The 14,852-nt window shown below is 41.0% G+C and overlaps 1 long non-coding RNA gene across 1 annotated transcript; it reads right to left on the bottom strand.

Annotated features, from left to right (window-relative positions):
- Positions 1 to 7,298: 7,298 nt before the first annotated feature.
- LOC128813769 (uncharacterized) lies at positions 7,299 to 9,366 on the bottom strand. Its single transcript, XR_008439170.1, has 4 exons — positions 8,960 to 9,366; positions 8,662 to 8,787; positions 8,495 to 8,584; positions 7,299 to 7,371 (listed from the first exon to the last, which is right to left on the bottom strand). It is a non-coding gene; the product is annotated as an uncharacterized LOC128813769 (long non-coding RNA).
- Between the last annotated feature and the right edge of the window lie 5,486 nt (positions 9,367 to 14,852).

The following is a 14,852-nucleotide window of genomic DNA, read 5'->3' as shown; positions in this document are numbered from 1 at the left end:
TCTCTTTAACTTTTTTATTGATCAATGCAGAGGTTTTAGCTGGACAGTTTTTCTTTTTTTCTTTTTTTTTTTTTGTTTTGTTTTGTTTTGTTTTGTTTTGTTCTTTTGTTTAGTCTTGTCTCCTAATGCAGTATTTTAAGCACAAGTTTTATTCCTTTTTGGATTTATCCTTTTAGATTTTTGGTTTCCTTTTTTTTCCTAACTTTTTCATTTCTATGTGTTTCTCTTTCTTACAACTGTGTATCTGTATGCTACATTTGTTTCACCTATTCTTTCCCACTACAGTAGAAAACCTACTTGAGCTGTATCAGGTATAATAGACTGACATTCCTGGTAAAACCACTTGGACTAGACCTACTGCAAGGTCGAGACCAAAAGTGAGAAGAGGAGAGGCAAGGAGAGAGGATGGAAGAGGAGGGCTTTCATGGACAGATCTTATGAATGGCCTTATCTTCACAAATTTTGTGCTATTTAGCCAACAAGCTCAATTACATAAAGAGTTACAGAAAGGTTTAACTGAATTAGAATTATAGGACATAAAGCCTCATAAAGAGTTCTTTTCCATATGTAACTAATATTTTTTTTTTTACTTACATTAGCTTATATATCCAGTCAAGGGAAACAAAAGTACCATCTGACTAAGACAAGCTGTGCCATGTGTGGTATATGATCAGCCTTCAAAAGTCAATTCAAGCAGTTCAGATGGTTCAAAGTTTTCACACTAACATGTGAATGACTATGAATAACTAGGAGATGCATAAAGACAGAATTTAATTCAGAATGGTGATTATTTCTAATTATTTATAGTGTTAGTGCATTCTGGACTCTATGGTGGCATATCCAGTAGTCTCTGTCAGAGCACATAATACTGTTCCAATTCCTTTCTTTTTATAGCAAAAAAAATAGGAATAGCCTGACACATAAAAAGATTTAGGATATATTATTTCCCTAATATATCAATTTCTGATCTATATGTAGGTGATTTGTAGTCATATGGGATATTCAACTGTAAGTATTAGAATAATATTTTTGCTAGTATTTAATCTTTAGTTTGCCACACAGAAGAGAAGTATAACAGAGGCAGAGAGAAAATAATCTTTAAAAAAAACTACAAAACAACTTCTTTAATAAAAGAGGAATTACATCAAAGGCAAAAATTAATGAAATATACAATTAAATTAAAAACTGCTTCTTTGAGGGAAAAGGAAAAAGGTCTGAAAGAAAATTATTTTTACTATATGACTGATTTCAGTAGATGTGTTCCCCACATGGCTTTAGATTTCATATTGTTTTGTTGCAACTATTATAGAGAATTAGGATAAATATGCAATTTTAACAGGTTAAAGCCAGATATAATTCTATTTCTCATAAAAGTACAACTCTCTAGTTTCTGTTACTATCTTTTTATTGATGGAAAATATCAGAAAGAAAATTCTTTACATTTTTATCATTAGCTAAAACAAAAAAAAAAGGCTTACAATATTAAACTCCTGCCCATATATTTGGTGTACCTTACATCTGTTTAAAAACCTCTGCTTTTGTAAGGTAAGGGAATCCTATGCTTTCAAGGGTCAATCATTACAAGGCTTAGGAGAGGTGATATAACCTCAGTCTAAACGAAAGGAAATGGCTACAGGACCACACATTTGTAGCTTCCTATCTGACAACAGAAAAAGTGGGCTGTGGATTGGACAAGGTTGTGGTTGATGCTGAAGAAAAGCAACAGGCAATACTGCAGGTTTTTCTCCTTTTACTGCCAAACTTCAGATCTGACTTTCTCAGAGAAGAATTCCCAGCAGTGTCAGCTTGACCAGCCATATTGTTGTTGGCTTTGGTGTTTCTAAAGGGCAGTGGAGGCTTTCAGGCAACTTGCAGAAACCACCATTGATAGTGGTTTATCACAGCAATAAATAATACAGCATGACGTAAGGGAAATGTCGCCTGACTCCTACTGTTTGACTTTGCCAAAGAGTAGAAGCATGCAGATGGTGAGTTAGGGTGATTTGCCATGTCTCAAATGAAGAGAAATCACTTCTCAAAATATGCTAACTCAAAAATTGGAATAGAATGAGATTACTCCGAGTCTATGATGTGAATTCAGTGTGCCATCTTATGCTAGGATATGAGCCAGTTCTGGACCAGAAACCAAATGGCTGTTCTAACGTGGCATGGTACACAATTCCTGAAAGGCAATGGATATTATTTTAGTAGATTTAACTATTGTTCCTCAAGAGCTTCCAGAGTGCTCAGTTAAAACTTTGTGAGACTGAACTCGCATCGATCTGCATCTTCCAAACAGATTTAACTTATGTAGCTTTGTTAATGCTGTAGAAGTTTGTGGCAGAGCAAGGAATTGAATCCTGATTACCAAAAGCAGCAGGCATGCTAGTGCTGGATCATCAGTCCCCTCATTACTGATACTCATGAATGCCACCGCTGCTCACACTGTGATTTGCTTTGCAATACTGATAGTTCCCTTGGTAAAATGGAAATCATGCAGGAGCTCATCAGTGTAAGAACAGGTGGTAGAAGCCTGCTTTTAAAATATGATCAGATGTTGTAATTTAGAGATAGAAGGCTTACTGTTCCTGAATTTAGCTCAGAATAAAGCCAAACTGACAGCTAAGAATGTCCAGCATGGCTGGATTTTTTCTCCTGTTATGTTTTGTCACCTTGTTTATTTGGTTCTTTTGCTACCAGTGCTGTTGCTTTATTCCTTGGCAAATTTGGATCCAACAACATCTTTCTTTATGGTACAAAAGCTATATTGTCTCTTATCTCCTCTTCTTCAGCCTGACAATATCAGTACAAATTCCCTAATAAGAATGTTAATAGCTTAATGCTCTATAAAAGAGTGGGTACTGATAATATTCTCACATATCCTGTTGCCTAAGCTTTTAATGCTCTATTCCCCTGTGTTTCCAAAATTTCTTTATAAGTTTTATACACTGAGGGATAGTTTATTTATATTTATGCCAATTACCTTCCCTCAAAGAAAATAAGTACACTGGTCTATTTTCTCTGGACTTTATATTAGTTTAGAAGATTGGCAACTTGTATCTATTAGAAATGTGCCTTAGTAGAAAGTAGTTTATCTTTCAGGAGAAACTGTAGGTTGGTAATCTGAGAATCAGTGTTCTTCTGCATATCCTTGCAGCAGACTTGGCATGTGCAGTAACCACAGAAGTGTCTTTACATGGTTTTTGCATAACCTTCAGAGATCATTCCAGATGGAGAGACAAGTTAGGAACTTCTGCAACATCCCCAAAGCTCATTCACTCAGTTTGAGACCAAGCAGCACGTTAGTTACATGTGCTGTTATCCTTTACCAAGGACAGAAATCAGTCCAGTAATTTAGCACTTCAAAGGTCTCATTGACTTTAAGATACTACTGATCTGGTCAAAATGCTGAACAGTAACAGACTGCACATCATATTACCAATCTCACGCAGTAGCTTGGGAAGAATTTAATATGCAGTTAAGAAATAAAAGCATATTTTCAAGTATCAATGGGACTGTCAATCTTATTTTCAAAATACTATTATTCAAAAATAAATTCCAAACTAAGGGAAAAAAAGGCTGTCTGTTAGCATTTATTTTGGCAAAATATCTCCCAGTTTTTACTTTTGTGTTTAGTTACTTTAGTTTAATGACTAATAATACAGAGTCTTGAGTAAAGAGGAAAAATAATGGTGCCTACAAGAGACTACAGTAAGGCATACTCAGTATAGTCTTCAGAGAAAATTTGTGTCTTTTATAGCCTCTCTTGAAGATGGAGTAAATTTTTCTTTTTTTCTGCCTCTTTGCCAATTAGTCATTTTTTGCACAATTCCCTTAAGTAATACCAAGCTATTTGGTATTAAGGTTTACTTCAGTCAGCAGCTCTGACTTACTGATCGAGTCAGCTTTTTTGTTTTGGTGTGTTGAGCTCCTGTGTTTCAATTATTCTTTCATCATTTTACTTCCTGTCTTCTCTTCTGCCATACTTTTGATAAAGTAGAGAGTCTTCTGGGGCTAGAAAGCCACTGAATCATCTTGCACTGTAACGACGGATCTGGATACCTGCCACCAGGGCAAAATGTTACTAGATTAAAATTGAGAGAGCTATATTTAAGAGAGAGAGTAGTTTTAATTAAGAGACTGTACTCACACTAAAAGGTTTTATATATGTTTACAACATTCTGGCATTCCTGCTGAAGGAAGGACAATTGTGAACCTGGAAAAATACAATAAATCTGTTACTTTCTTCTTTTTTCTTCATAAGCATGTGGCAGAAATAAAATGTTGCCTTAGTTGTAGAAGACCAAAGAGAAAGAAGTGATTGAAATAGGTTAGTCTGGTGGCTGGAGCATTAGCAAAGTTCAGCATGATCTATGAACTCAGTGCAATAATTGTCCCTCCATTCTATACAGAGGGCAAAGACACTGAATAAAATCAGCCTGTACAGTAAAAGAGATAAAAAAAAGTGGATTGAGCAAAAACCAGACTTTATAATATTTGTGCCTCAGTCAGTATTCAAGGTATTTTAATGTTGCTCTTGCCTAAGTTTTTATTCAACTGTCAATAAAATGTTTTTTTAAAAGGTGAACTACAGCGAGTGTTGACAAAACCACTTTGTTAGAAATCAGACTCTTCTGCCTTGAAATAGTTTGGGAAAGTAAAATGCCACTACAGTAAATACTGTGTTTCAAATTTTTTTCTTGATCTGGGGGAAAAAAAAATCCAAAAGGTCTGGAAAGAATAGAACTACAGCAAAGAGCTGAATTTTATATTTTAAATAAATCATATGAGATGTAATATTCTCTTTTCTGTCATTTTTTTTCAAATATGTGTGACAAAACAAGGATTGACTGCAATAGTGAAGTTTTTTGTGAAGATTTCTCACATCTTTTGAATTGTTGGAGAATTTCCAAAACTGGCTTATTTAAAACATGAATTATTTGATTTTTCTTCCAAACTAGTCTGGAGTTTTCACCTGTTCAATAGCAGGTACATTCTCTCCAGAACTCCAAAATTTCAGCATCTTATATGACCAAAAGTTGTGTTGTCATAGAACTTCACCATGTTTGATAAATGTTTGTTTACTTTCATGATAAATGAGTTTGACAGTACCGTCAGCTGCCTCAGAACTAGCCAGATATTGTCTGGTAAGTCCTTGTCAGGATCACTTTTCTACTAATTGGTAGCTATTTTTGAATCTCTTACCTCCTGTTTCATGCTTTCTTCTCAGTTCCAAATCAACTTATTTATGGTGCTTCACTTCCTTCTATTTTCAACATCTATTTTTTCTCATGTAGATTTGCTACAAGCCAGTCCTAAATATTTAAGACTTGATAGACCTATTAAACTCAAATATTAAAATGCCATGCCCAACTTGAGATTGGGTTTAAAAGGTCCATCAGGTCCATTATGTGCAACACATTCTCTCTTTTCCTTTGCCATCTGGTTCTGAGCTTTTAAAGATTCTTTTGCAAATGTACAGTTTGAATAAGAATTTGTTATACTCAGACTTGAAAAGATGACATTATCATGCTTATTAAATACACCTGTAAAAGACAACCCATATCAAGAAAATAGACAATTAACTTGTAATGCCTTCTAAATTTTTGTTCTATGTGGGCAAATGAGAGCTGAGTATAAGCACAGTTGCATTGATAAAGCTCTTAATTTGTTCTTATCCTGGAAAGGATAGCAATTTGTTTTAAACTGGAAGTAAAGACTAAGACTGCCAATGAAATTTTCTCAAATATACAACAAATGCTAACTTTTAAAAAAATGTTTATACAATTGCAAGCTTCTATCTAGGTTAAGAAATTCACCATCAATTAATTCTTCTGTCTTTACAATCTGTCTTACAAATGTTCAAATCATCAAAAGTTTCTTTCTTCTTCATCCACTATATTGGTTTTGCACAGCCTGTTTTTTGGTAGCAGGGGTGCCACAAAGACACCTCCTGTGGGAAGCTGCTGGAAGCTTCCATCGTGTCCAGCAGAGCCAATCCCTGATGGCTCTGAAGATGGACATGCTGCTGGCCAAAACTGGACCAATGACAGAGGTTGGTAACACCTCTGTGATGATGTATTTAAGAAGGAAATCAAAACCAAGTCATTGGGTGTTTGCTTCTAGTCAGAGAAGAGGAGGAGGTGAGAACATGTGAAGGAAACAACATGGGCACACCAAGGTCAGTGGAGAAGGAAGGACAGGAGGTGCTCCAGGCACCAGAGCTGAGATTCTTCTGCAGGCTGTGGAGAGACCATGGTGAAGCAGCTGTGCCCCTGCAGCCTGTGGGGATCCATGGGGAATGCAGAGATCCACCCACAGCCCGTGGGGGAGGTGCCCGTGCTGGAGCAGGTGGATGCCTGGAGGAGGCTGTGATCCAGTGGAAGACCCACTGGAGACAGAGGCCCTCTGCTTCCAGGCTGAAGCAGCCTGTCCTTGGAGCACTGCACCCCATAGAAACACAGACCCACGTTACAGCAGTTTTGGGAGGACTGTCTCCCTGCACAGGTGGGGGAGGGGGGGGAATTCATGCTGCAGAGGGTGCATTTGTTAATTTTTTTTTCCCTCCTTTGCTGAGCTGTGGCACCACCCACTAAGAAAGCATCTAATACTTGAGTTTGATCATAGAATACTGTCAGAACTTGGTCATTAACTCCTGCTAAGAATTTTCTTTTAGGCAGAAAAGCCTTAGTCCTATATATCTTCATTTGCTGTTGGTCTTGCTCCTAAGTTAAATGAGCTTATTCAAATCTCAGTTTTCTTTTGCATATTTTACCAAAGTAAAACCTGTATTTTAAGATCTGTTTATAAAAGATGCTGGGAAAAGGTAATGGTTAAAGCTGTGAAACTTGTGCTTTGTTGTCTCTATCCATACCTCCACTGTTGTTGGGGTTGGTTTTATTTAGTCAGTTGTTTTATTAATGTTAGTTAGGTTTGTTCCTTGTACTCCCCCATTTTTCCCCTCACAGTGGTTTGTTCCAAGTTGTTTACCCCAAGAGTTCCCACCACTTGGATCCCCTGTTACCTGTCAATCTTCTGACTTCTCCCTGCTTTCTCCTTATTTGGTCCCATCAGTCAAGGTTTGTTCACTCCCTGTCGGTTGTCAATCCTGGAACCACCCCCAGCTTCTTCAAGAAAGTTCTGTATCAATCACCCCACCTTAACCTTTCTATTCGTCCCAGGACTCTGTACCCACCTCTGTTATGTTACCATTGGTTGTTATAATCTATGTCATTGCTCTATCGTTTGTCCCCATTGGGCGAGCCAGGTTTCCACCCCTGTCTGCCCACCCCCTATTTAATCTGCTGCCATCCTTTGTTCTGCAGCATTTGTCACTGCATCTGCTCCAAGAGCACTTTGTTCCTGCCGCACCTGGGGGAATAAAGGCTCTTTGGGCTCACAAGCAAGTGTCCTTCTCTCGTCTCTTCATCTCCTCTCAGCGTGAAGCTACCAAAGCTGCGTTACCCACGCCGCAGCGCTCAGCACTACCAGGGAGGCAGACGCCGTTTCCCTGGAGTGCCCACACACATGGCGGCCACCCGGCCTCACACAGACAGTGCTAGCCGGCTCATCTCGACTGCTTGAGGTCGTGGCAGGTAGCCGCCGCACTGTACCTCCATGACTTGACTTATTTTGAAATAAATGTTTGCATTCCACTTGTGTGACAAAGCAATCCTGAATTACTAGATTTACTGCATTCAAATATAATTTTGTTCATGTTTTGAGACACTCCAGGTTCTACAACAGACTCCTTCTGCTACTCCTTTGCTTCACTTTTCCATTTCCAAACCTTCCTTGAAAAGAAATTGATAGCATATTTTATTCCTTAGTTTTAACTTCTTTTCTTTAATTCTAATTCAATGTAATTATAACAGATTTTTTTTAATGACTATTTTCTCCTGGTATAAATGAAGACAATGTCATTGATCTGTTGAAAACAGCAGCAATGTGAAAAATGAGTGCTTAATTCTTTACTTCCAAGTATCATTTCTGGGGATTTTTCATATGAAAGGCAGTCTACACAAAGGAGGATTATGGAACAGGTAAAATGTGGTAGATAGGGACAGGTGAACGGAAGATCTCGGGATGTGACGGAAAGCTAGACCCTTCCCCCCTTCTTCCTGCTATAGTTAATCAATTACCCCTAAAGCATGCAGCCCCTCCTAAACTCAGTAGTTTTCCACTCCTTACTAACCCCAACCAGACCCACCATCCCCTTTTGACGTAGTGAAGCCCCCTTGACTATTTAACCCCATGAGATAAGATAATAAACGCCATTTGACCATCCACCACATTGGTGTCTGTGCATGTCTGTGGCCCGAGTGACCTGGGGGAGGCCGGGTTGCCGTGCTGTGTCTTGAACCAGGTCGCCAGCCTTCTCATCAGAAGGCGACAGTAAAATACATAACAATAGTTATATTTCAAAACACTGCAGTTCACTAAGCAATACTGAAGCCTTTGTAGAGATATTAATTTCTTGCTTAGAGTAGCTAACCTGTGTTATGTATTTGATCCATCCTTGAGGGAGGCTCGTCAGGAGTCACAGGATTCCCATGCCTCCCACTATCAGGCAATAGGAGGACACCTGGTGGATGAAGGGGAATGGAAATGGATCCCTATTCAGGGAGGTAATAAGAATTCCTCTCAACCCCCATCACCTACCCAGGTATCACTTCAGAATAGGTATGAGGCCCTGGATCCAGAGGGTCAGCCAGATGATGTAGAAGAAAAGGATCTGTCTTAATGAGCCTTCCAATTATGCTTCATTTGTCAGGCGGATCACCACCTCTGACATTAAAAAGAAAAGAAGGATAGTTGTAGTGGATGACTCCTTTCTGAGGGGAACAGGGGGCCTCATATGTTGACCGGATCCATTCCACAGGGAGGGCTGTTGCATCCCTGGGGACCAGGTAAGGGGTATCGCTGAGAGACTGGGCTGATTCAGCCCTCTGATAATTACCCACTGCTGATACTCCAGGCTGGCAGTAATGAGATTGAAAAGAGGAGTGTCAGGGCAATTAAAAGGGACTTTAGGGCACTGTGTCAAGTGGTTGATAGGGCAGGAGCACAGGTAGTGTTCTGCTCAGTCCCTTTGGTGGCAGAAAAAAACAGTGAAAGAAATAGGAGAGCCCACCTTATCAAGTGGCTCAAGGGTTGGTGTAATCAGCAGAATTTTAGGTTCTTTGATCATGGGGCAACTTTTATGGCACCTGGCCTGCTGGAACTGGATGGGCTCTCTGTTAAGGGCAGAAGGTTTTTAGCTTATGAATGGAGGAACTTTTTGAGAGGGCTTTAAACTCAAAGCCCTTTGAGAGGGCTTTGAAGGGGGAAGGGGATGCAGTTGGGCTGTCTGGAAGCAGGCTCAAGGGTGGTAAGCCTGAGTTAGGGGTGAAATCAGTAGTCCAGCTGAGGTGCATGTGCACTAATGCACACAGCATGGGTAACAAACAAGAAGAGTTGGAGGCCATGGTGCAACAGTAGAGCTATGATGTAGTCGTCATCACAGAAATGTGGTGGGACGACTTACAGAGCTGGAACACTGCACTGGATAGCTACAAGCTCTTCAGAAGAGACAGGAAAGGGAGAAATGGTGGAGGGGTGGCCCTTTATATTAGGGAGGCTTTTGATGCTATGGGCATTGAAACTTACGACAATGAAGTTGAATGCCTATGGGTAAGAATTAAGGGTCAGGCCAACAAGGCTGATATCCTACTGGAAGTCTGTTATCATCCACCAAACCAGGAAGAAGAGGTGGACAACTTATTCTATAAGCAGCTGGAGAATGTTTCAACATTACCAGCCCTTGTAGGTGACTTTAACCTACCAGACATCTGCTGGGAACTTAATACAGCAAAAAAGAGGCAGTCCAGAAAGTTCTTAGAGTGTGTGGAGGACAATTTTTTTGCAGCTGGTGAGTGAGCCCACCAGAGGAGGGACTATATTAGACCTGTTTGCATATAGAGATTGGCTGGTGGGAAATGTGGTGGTTGGAGGCCACTTGGGGCATAGTGATCATGAAATTATAAAGTTCCCAATATTTGGTGAAACAAGGAGGAACACCAGTAAGGCTTTTACACTGGAGTTCCACAGGGCAGACTTTGGCCTATTTAGATGACTTATTCAGAGAGTTCCTTGGGAAGCAACCCTTAAAAACAAATGAGTCCAGGAAAGGTGGGCATGCTTCAAAACAGAGATCTTGATGGCACAGGAACAGACTGTCCCTGTGTACCAAAAAATGATGAATCAATGAGGCAAATATCTAGCCTGGATGGGTGATGAGGTTTTGAAGTAACTTAAGAATAAAAAGAGGATATATCATCTTAGGAAGGAGGGTCAGGTCTCTCAGGAAGTATTTAAGTAGGTTGCTAGGGCATGTAGGAAAAAATTAGGGAGGCCAAAGCTCTGTTAAAACTTAATTTAGCAACTTTTTTAAAGGATAATAAAAAATGTTTTTACAGATATATTAATGGCAAAAGGAAGCACAAGACTAACCTTTGTTCTCCACTGGATGCAGGAGGGAACTTAGTAACTGCAGATGAGGAGAAGGCGGAAGTGCTTAATGCCTTCTTTGCCTCAGTCTTTAGTAGGAAGATGGCTTCCTCAGGACAACTGTCCTCCTGAGTTGGTATGTGGTGTCAAGAAGCAGAATGGAGGAGTTATCCAGGAGGAGACAGTCAGAGAACTGCTGAGCAGCTTGGATGTTCATAAGTCTATGGGACCAGATGGGATGCATCCCAGGGTGATGACAGAGCTGGCAGATGAGCTTGTGAAGCCACTCTCCATCATTTACCAACAGTCCTGGCTCACTAGGGAAGTTCCAGATGACTGGAAATAGACCAGTGTGATGCCCATTCACAAATAGAGTAGGGGGATCCTGCTAATTATAAGCCAGTTATCCTGACCTCAATACCAGGTAAGGTAATGGGACAGTTTATGTTGGGTGTCATCACACAACACTTACAGGATGACCAGGGTATCAGATCCAGCTAGCATGGTACGAGGGGTAGGTCGTATTTGACCAACCTGATCTCCTTTTATGACCAAGTGACCTGCCTGGTGGATGCAGGAAAGGCTGTTGATGTTGTGTACCTGGACTTCAGCAAGGCCTTTGACACTGTCTCCCACAGTATACTCTTGGAAAAGCTGGCAGCCCATGGCTTGGACAGGAGCACTCTTTGCTGGGTTAGGAACTGGCTGGATGGATGGGCCCAGAGAACAGTGCTGCATCCGGCTAGCAGCCAGTCACCAGTGGTGTCCCTCAGGAATCTGTGTTGGGGCCAGTTTGGTTCAATATTTTCATTGAGGACATGGATGAGGGTATTAAGTCTTTCATTGTAAATTTGCGGACAACACTAATCTGGGAGCGTGTGTTGATCTGTTGGAAGGTAGGAGGGATCTGCAGCGAGACCTGGAATGGTTGGATGGATGGGCAGAGTCCAATAAGATGACATTTAATAAGTCTAAGTGCCAAGTCCTGCACTTTGGCCACAATAATCCCCTGCAGCGTTATAGGCTGGGGACGGTGTGGCTGGACAGTGCCCAGGCAGAAAGGGACCTGCGGGTGCTGGTTGACAGCCGGCTGAACATGAGCCAGCGGTGTGCCCTGGTGGCCAAGAAAGCCAATGGCATCCTGGCCTGTATCAGGAACAGTGTGGCCAGCAGGAGCAGGGAGGTCATTCTTCCCCTGCATTCAGCACTGGTGAGGCCACACCTTGAGTGCTGTGTCCAGTTCTGGGCCCCTCGGTTTGGGAAAGATGTTGAGCCACTTGAGCGTGTGCAGAGGAGGGCAACGAGTGAGTGAGGGGCTTGGAATACAAGCCCTGTGAGGAACGGCTGAGGAAGCTGGGGTTGTTTAGGATGGAGAAAAAGAGACTCAAAGGTGACCTTATCACTCTCTACAACTTCCTGAAACTGGAGCACTGTCAGATGTCATCTCTCACCTCTTTCCATACACTCACTTCTTTAGATAGTAAGCAAACAGTAATTTCAGGTTTCGAATATATCTTTGGTTAAAATGAGGGTGTGTTTGAGGCTGAAAGATTAATTCAAATATACCACTGACACTTTTCTGACTGTTTCCCCCTTTCCTGAGCTGTTTGCAAAGTTGGGATCATTCCATAATCCTTCCAACTCTTTGTGCCTCACAATGGCCTCACAATGGCCTCATCTGTCTCACCTTCCACTGGGCTGTAGGAGTTGAAAAGATCTTGAACATAAAAAACCACACTGTAATCAGGATTGAACATAGCAGTAGTGCTTGGCTGAAGGTTGGACTTGATGATCTTAAAGGTCTTTTCCAACCTTAACAATTATGATTCTAGGATTACATAACATGTGGCATCCATTTCTTTCCTTTTGTCAGTGAAGTGAGGCAAAGAGATTGTTACCAACAATCTTTGACTGGCTCCACAGCCATCAAGCTAACACTGTTTGAGACCCACATGGCTTGGCTTCTACAGGATCCTAAGAAATTTTTATAGACTCCACCACCACTCCAACAAATCTGTCTCAGAATTGTATTCCCCCGATGCGTAGATTTCCTCAGGGGGTATGTGTTCCAACCAGTGGTGTTTAACTTTTTTGTCAGTGACAAGAACAGTGGGATTGAGTGTACCCTCTGAAAGCTTGACAATTATATCAAACTGTGTGGTGTGCTGTGGAGTGGTGTGCTGTGGTGTGCTGTGGTATGCTGTGGTGTAGTGTTGACAGTAGGGAAGTGATGCCATCCAGAGGGACCTTGACAGGGTTAAGAGTTGGGTCCATGCAAACCTCATGAAATTCAACAGGCCGAGTGCAAGGTCCTGCACTTGGGTCCAGGCAATCCCAAGCACAAATACATGCAGAGCAAAGAATGGATTGAGAGCAGCCTGGAGGAGAAGGACATGGGAGTGTTGGCTGACAAAAAGCTCAACATGAACTGCAGTGTGCCAGAAAGGCCAACCATGTCCTGGCTGCATACAAAGCACTGTGGCCAGCAGGGTGAGAGAGGGGATTTTCCCCCTCTATTCTGCTCTTGTGAAACCCTACCTGGACTACTGCATCCAGCTCTGGAACCCGAAAGATAAGAACAACATGGACCTGTTGGAATGAATACAGAGCAGATACACAAAGATGATCATAGGACTAGAACAGCTGTCCTGTGAAGATAGGCTGCAAGATTGCAGTGGTTCAGCCCAGAGAAGAGAAAGCTCCAGAGACACCTTTCAGGACCCTTCCAGTACCTAAAAGGGGCCTACCAGAGAGCTGGAAAGGGACATTTTGCAAGTGTACATACTGAGAGTGATGTATTCTGGCAACAATAGGACAAAGAGTAATTGATTTAAACTGAAAGAAGGTGGATTCAGATTAGATATTAGGAAGAATTCCTTTACTGTGAGGGTGGTGAGGCACTGGGACAGGTTGCCCAGAGAAGCTGTGAATGCCCCATCCCTGGAAGTGATCCAGGCCGAATTGGGTGAAAGAGGTGATTAAGTGGTGGGCAGACTGCCTGTGTTTGCTGATTACTGCTACAGAGGAGGGTGAAGGAACATCTACCTCTCTTGGAAAGAAACTTGAAGCACTGTCACTTCATTGCTGAAAGTGGAAAGGTCTGTTCTCAGAGTCATACAGAACAAGATTTATGAAGATGGTTAGGTGCATTTTGGAAAAGAAGTCCCGACTAAATAATTAGGAACAGATAGAGACATTCTGAAGCTCTCATACTTCCTGGCTAGGATGATTGATCCAAATCTGAGAGATTATGTTCTTCTGAAGCACATGGAAGTAATGGAGGCTGAATATGGCTTTGAAATACAGGCTTTGAACACTGGCTTCTACTTTGTCACTTTGTCACAGGGTATCTGATCCTTGTTTTACTCACACTGTTCACACAGTCTGCCAAGTTGGTCCTATTGTGGCATTGGTCACATTGTGGCGGAATAACAGAGATCACATTTACGAGGATGTTAGAGGAATATTGACCAAATTATGGTACCTTTCCTGCAGTATTTATAAAGACAATGGAATTGCTTACTTGGTCTTACTTATTCAAGCATTATCAGTCCCCATCTTTGTAGTGTTCATATCTCACAATCAGTAAAGATGTATTGGACTATGATAATAAAGACACAAAGATTATTGCACCGTGGTGGTATCCTCACTATATTTATTTATCTGGTGTTAATGAAAGAAGAATACAAGTACTTCTTCTGTTCAAAGATACATACCATTTAAATAGTCAAACTACATGGATGTACTGAGTTCTGAAAATTGCATAAATTTTACTGAAGTACCTAAGCAACAATAAATGGCATGATTCATAAATCACATCTTCCCCCCCAAATTCCGGTATTCTATTTTCATCCTACATTCTCTTGAAAGCAATATCAAGTCATAAACCATGAAGCAGAGCAGCTGAGCAGCAATAAGTATTGCAAATGGAATGTCAAAAACTGCTGAATTAAAGTGGAAAGAGGCCAAACTAGAAAAACACTCTCCTTTCTGTAGACCTATCACAGTCCAATAATATTGAGTCTAAAACCTTCCCTAACACACTGCAGTTCATTCTATTTTGTACTGCTCTTCTCTTTTTGACACTCCATCCATTCAAGCAACTGCCCCTCAACTCTGCAATAGGAACTTAGATAAAATAGGGCTTGATCATAATTCTAGTATCAGAGCTCTCTCTAGTGGTGGCTGTGTTATCTCATTATACATTATTCATCCAAGCTAAATACAAGGTGTTGTGAGTGCATCTCAAGGGGGATACCACTAACTTTCTTCCTTTAGTGACACCCAGAGAGATTTTAGGCTGATGAGGTGTGTTAGGATGAGAATACAGAAGTGTGAAGAGAAGGGAGATGGGTCCTAGCTGA

The sequence above is a fragment of the Vidua macroura genome, chromosome 1 (genome assembly GCF_024509145.1).
Source record: "Vidua macroura isolate BioBank_ID:100142 chromosome 1, ASM2450914v1, whole genome shotgun sequence".
Classification (NCBI taxonomy): domain Eukaryota; kingdom Metazoa; phylum Chordata; class Aves; order Passeriformes; family Viduidae; genus Vidua; species Vidua macroura.
The sequence above is the reverse complement of the archived record's forward strand: the minus strand, read 5'-3'. Positions and strand labels throughout refer to the sequence as shown.